The following is a 6,178-nucleotide window of genomic DNA, read 5'->3' as shown; positions in this document are numbered from 1 at the left end:
CCCATTTTGACCAGTGGGAGTGGATCAGAAAAAGCACATTACACATTATTTTCTACAACCATGTTTCTTTTCTCAGTGTTTGTCTCTGGGAGCATACTGATGAGAAGTATATTTATTTATTCTTTATTATTGTAGAGATGTGGGGATTCTGGAATAGTGGAAGTCTTAAAACCACAGAAGACAATAAATCCTCTAAGGAATTGACATATCCTACTCATTTCCTCTGATGATCTCCTTGGAATTGGCTATTTCTCTATCATTATCTTCCTTACACTATTATTGCTAACCCATTTGATTATTATACTGAACCATATTCTTCATTTGTCATTGTTGTGTTCTATCATGTTGGAACCAACTCATACCTGATCCTCCAGTGGGTTTTTAGAGGCAGTTAATCACATGGAAGGAGTTTGCTCATTCTTCTCCCAAGGAGCAGCTGGTGGGTTCGAACCGCATGCCTTTGGGCTTACAGTGCAGCCTTTTATCACCAGACCACTAGAGCCCATTCTTCATTTGGATTTAGGTTATAACATTCTTTGATTAATTTTTACACATTACTGGAACTAGTCCTTAGTCTTTTTACTTATCTTTTTTCATCTCCCCTGTTAGAAGATTTTGAATGACTTGGACCTTAGACTGTAGGCTTTTTCCTTGTTTGTTTTCCTTTGATGATCTCAGTTAGCTAGAAGACTGGAAGATCTCTAATTCTTGTTTTAAACTTGTGATTCTCTACTGAATTCCAAACTCACTTAGACTTTTCAATATTACTGCTTTAAAATCTCAAATGCAACACAGGTTTAGAATGTTCAAATCCCCCTAGAGTTTGTTCTTCCATAGACTCCTCATTACCAAACCAGTAATGCTGGCATTGGGATTTTTCCGTGTTTCCTCCTACTCTACAGGACCTCAAAAGCAATCCCTTTCAGAGAAATCCAGTAATAACCAGCCAGGATAGTGGAGGCTCATGTGATCCATTAATATTTTGGATTAATTGTTTCCATGTGTCTTTGATTTTCTTTACTCTTCTTTGCTCTTAACTGGGAGAGACCAACTGTTACACCATAGCTACCACTCACAAAGGTTTAAGCCCCCAGTCACTTATTCATTACCATTATGGACTACGCTATGTGAGCCTGAGTCACTAAGAGAAGTATTTGTTTATGTTATTATTTTTATTCTATATTTTAATCACTTAAAGATCACATACAGGTTAAAACACAATATGAATGAAGAGTAGTCTGAAACACAATGTATATGAACTTTGTAAACAAATAAATATAAAATAAAATTTACTTTAAGAAAACACATCCAGGAATAGATTTATCCTCCTTAACAATAAAAATTATGTATGTCCATCTGTTCTTTTCATTACACCAATTTATACTTTGAAAAACCCAAATCTGATTATACCCTCAGCAAGTTAAGTCTTTGGTGGCATTCTAAGACCAATTATTTAGCAAGAGATGTTTAGGAAGGGATTTTAACTAGATTTTAGCTTTAACTAGAACCTTTACTTTATACATTTCTTTTTATATCAATCTTGACCTTCTTGCTCTAGTCAACTTTCCCTGGTGCTGATACTAGAATATTCCCTCCTACCCCATAATTTTAAATCAGAAATGGTGTTCAACAGAGCCATGTCCTTTCTCCACACCTACTTAATCTGTATACTAGATAAATCATTTCAGAAGCTGAACAATATGAAAAAGAATGATGCATCAGAATTAAAAACTCATTGATAACCTCCATTGCATAGATGATACAACAACCTTCCTTGGAGAAAGTGAAGAAGACTTGATACACTTACTGCAGAGAATCAAAGATTGCAATCTCAAATATTGATTACATCTGAATATCAAGAAAATACAAATCCTCACCACCACTGGATCAGTTAGCGTGATAAATGGAAAGAAGTCTGAAGTTAGCAACAATTTCATTTCATTTGAATCCATAAACAACAGCCAAGAAGTAGTCAAGAAATTAAAAGATGTGCTGCAATAGGAAAATCTGCTGTCAAAGACATTTCCATTATGCCAAGTGGGCCTGATCCAAATCATATTTTCTACTTCTTCTTTGCATTTGAAAGTTGAACAATGAATGAAAGATCACAGAAGAATTGATGCCTTTACATTATGATGTTGGTGAAGAGTACTTAATATACTCCAATATTCACACTGCTAAAGGAACAAGTTAGTATATCCTGGAGTGCAATCAGGGTGTTTCTGTGAGGCAAAGGTGATGAAAGCTTTTAGGGTGCTCTTTGGAGGGAAGAATAGTGACACTTTGTCTCATATTTGGGGCATGTTTATAGAAGGAATCAGTCCTAGGAAAAGACCTCATACTTGAAAAGGTGATGGTTCAGCCAGACAAAGGAATGCCCTCAATGAGATGGATTGACATAGTGCCTAATACAATAAATTTAAGTATATCAGAAATGATGCGGGTGACATGGCATAGGGCAAGGTTCAGATTTATTGTTCATAGTTGCTATGAATAGTTGACTCCATGGCACCTAACAACAAGAGCATATGGCCAGGCATGGTTAAATTCTCTCCACTGCTCTCTCCGTGTTTAAGAAGTAGTTACTAATACTCTGATTTTAGTAACTAGGTACCTCCGTTTGGAGATGCTGCAAAGGATTTAAAGGGTATACTAGCTAATCTGTAGCAAGATTACTGTAGAAGGAAACTTTGGGGTTGATAAACAACTTTGTAAACAAGGAAAAAAAATTATGTTCTAAGTGATTCACCTTGAATATCGGTCATGTGATTCTGAAAGTAAGCCCAAGGATCATTCAATCTGAAGTCAAATGCCCTCTTTACAAACTCTGAAAATGAGATTTATTGATTTGCCCAATGAGATCATACATGATTTGAAGAAAGGAGCTATTGCTTTTATATTCTTCATGAATACATATTGCCTTACATAATGTAGACATTCAATAGCACATATGGAGTTGAATTGTTCAAATCATTCACCAAGTTAGTGGGAAAATAAAAATTACTCTACTTTCCTAACATCTACTACAGTGAATATTCAATTAAATACACGGTTAATATATGACCTAACTCAGATCATAGTTTGCCTTATTAAATAGCATCATTATTAATAATAACAATTGTATTTAAAAATTTGTTAGGCAATATCACTTCCAGGAGGCAGTCCTCAGAACAGAGCAAGGAAACACTGCATGGTTCAAAATCAGGAAAAGAGCACATCAGGGATTCATCCTGTCTCCATAGTTTTTCAGTCTGTATGAAGAGCAGATCTTTCGAGAGGCTGGACTTTATGAGGAAGAATGTGGCATCAAGATTGGAAGAACATTCATCAACAACCTGCATTATGCAGATGGTACAACCTCACTTGCTGAGACTGAGGATGGTCTGAAGCATTTGCTGCAGAGGCTCCAGGATTATAATTTGCAATATAGATTAAAGCTCATCATCAAGAAAACAACTATTCTCACCACTGGGAAGAGAAGAGAGTGAGATTGTTAACATTTTCAGCTTGCTAAATTCCATAACCAATACCCTTGGCACCAGCAGTTAAGAAATCAAAAGACAAATTGCATTAGGAAAATCTGCTGTCAAATACATCTCCAGAGTGCTGAAGATCAATCATGTCAGTCTAGAGATTAAGCTGCACCTACCTGATCCAGTCCATAGTCTTTGCAATTACTTGCCATGCATCAGAAAGTAGTTGATGCCTTTGATTTCTGGTGCTGGAGAAGAATATTGAATGGAATGCCAAGAAAACACATAGGTCTGTCCTAGAGAAGGTGAAACCAAGCTGCTCCTTGGAGGCAAGGATTTTGAAGCTCCATCTCACAAGCTTAGGGCAAGTGGCCAATAAAGAACAGTTTTTGGAGAAGGACATCATGCTTGGAAGGGTGGAGGGACAGTGCAGGAAAGGAAGACCCCAGATGAGATGGATTGGTAATGATGGTAGGTGTGTCAGAGGCAGGGAGATTGGCTGAGGATAGAGCAGGGTCCAGAGCTGTTGTGCACAGGGTTGGAGTTGACTCAATGGCATATAACAATCTTACTGCTATTATAATTTTTGTAAGAGACTCTGCAGGGCTGCTTTTGTACCATATTGCCAATCACCTTGCTTTGTCTTTGTCTTCCTAACAGATGCATTCCAGTCCTGAGGATTAGCTTGTCCTGTCAGGTTTCAAAAGCAGTAAAAAGGAGTATAGTTGTAATCAATTCAGGGAATGGGTCAGTTTCATTGGTGGCAGTAAGTTATTGCTACTCACGGACTCCCCAAAGTAAAATGACACTACAGTTAGCAAAATGACTGTATGTGGGTAGGAGAGTTGGGAAGTGGAAAATCCCCACTATGCAAGTAGTTGCAAGCAGAGTGAACTGTTTGCACAGAGGAAACTACATGTAATGAGTTTGGTCTGGTGAAATCCAGATCTGGTTTTCTATAAAAAGAAAAATTAGTTATGATGCCATTGTCGTTATTGTACCATCAAGTTGGAATATGAACTCCGTTGGGTTTTCAGAGGCAGTTTTGCTCAGGGGGAGATTGCCCATTCTTCTCCCATGTAGCAGCTGGTGGGAATTAAACTGTATGCTTTCGGGATTGCAGGCCACCAACGCACTCATTATCCTAAATCCCAATATCCTAATATCGCATTGGGATATATGGGTTTATTATAGGGATTACACATCGAAAAGAAAATCATCCTTTCAATTTTCAGGTTACTGAGAAATTACTCTAGCCTAAAATTTTAATTGATTATTCTGCTATGCTCCTGAAAGTTTCTACCACTAGTTACACATTCATTCAAATTAAAAAATTGCTATTTAGAAGCTAGAATTAAGCCTGTACATGCCTTTGGTATGTTGTTGTTGTTGTTGTTGTATGCCATAGAGACAGAACTGACCCTCAGGTGGGTTTTCAGAGGCAGTTGATTGGAACAAGATCTCCCGCACCTTTGGTATAGTTTATATATTAAATAGTTTTCAAATTTATCAATCACCCAGGAAATTCAAGAGTAAAACACTGCACAAATCAATCAGTAAATCCATAGCATGTAGAGCTGATAAGAACAGCTTTAGGGAAAATGAGCTCAGAGAAAGCTAGGGGGTGGGGGGAAAGGAAGGTTTCAAAGTGTTGTGTTTGAGCTGCCATATAGCAGCTGGTGAGAGCCATTTGTTAAATTCTTAGTTTTATAAGCTACTATTTGCACACATTTTATAAATTAAATTCTATTACTGAAAGAAATCATTTTAAAACAAAGTTAATAAGAACTTCAAGTAGTTATTTTTTCATTCCATTATCATTCATGTTCTTTTAAATCTGTACAAGAAAATGCTATATACTAATGAACTATGGGGCATCTTTTCCCAATACCACATCTAGTGACCTTATGTTTTGATCTGAAAATTAGCCATGATGGGAGTACTGATGTTACCAAACTAAACAAACAATATGATTGTGACTCCTGGTAAACCTATGTGTTGCCAACAGAGTTACCTTCCATAAAGTCTTAAGGTTGAAAAATTTTGAAAGCAGATGGCCTGGCCTCCCCCCCCCCCCGAAGTGCCTTCTTTAACTTGTCAAGCTTCCAATTCATAGTATTTAAATGTTTGTGCCGCCTAAGTACTCCACATTTACACTGTAAAACCCATCAAGTTGGTTCTAATTTGTAGTGACCCTCCATCAGTTTCCAAGACTGTAAACCTTTATGGGAGGAGACTACCCATCTTTTTCCTGCTGATGGCCAGTGCATTCGTACACAGAGCTTTGCGATAGCATGCCAATAGCACCAGGATTCTTTTTGGTTACTGTTTGTTGTTAGATGTTATCTTCCTTAACATTTTGGTAGTAAGTTATGATATAATTTGGAATACCTTGAGTCCAGAGTTAGTTTTTAAACATTCACCAGCTCAGCAGGAATGGTAAAGTTTCATGAAATGATAAAATGGGTTAAAAAAATAATAGGTGGTACATACAGAGAAATCCACATCTCTTAGGATGAAGCTGTTGATTTAAAACATTTTTAAGTTCACCAGCATCAAAGTTATCCAAGGGAGATAGACAACAATCAGTTTGTAATCATCAGTCTGTGCTGTCATCAAATGTGTTCTCAACGGTTTACTTCAGTCTTCTACAAAAATTTAACTTAGCCACCCTGTGATGGCTATATGTTGTTGTTGTTGTTGTT

The sequence above is a fragment of the Elephantulus edwardii genome, unplaced genomic scaffold, assembly GCF_000299155.1.
Source record: "Elephantulus edwardii isolate Elephantulus edwardi_28Jun2011 unplaced genomic scaffold, EleEdw1.0 scaffold00109, whole genome shotgun sequence".
Lineage (NCBI taxonomy): Eukaryota > Metazoa > Chordata > Mammalia > Macroscelidea > Macroscelididae > Elephantulus > Elephantulus edwardii.
The sequence above is the reverse complement of the archived record's forward strand: the minus strand, read 5'-3'. Positions refer to the sequence as shown.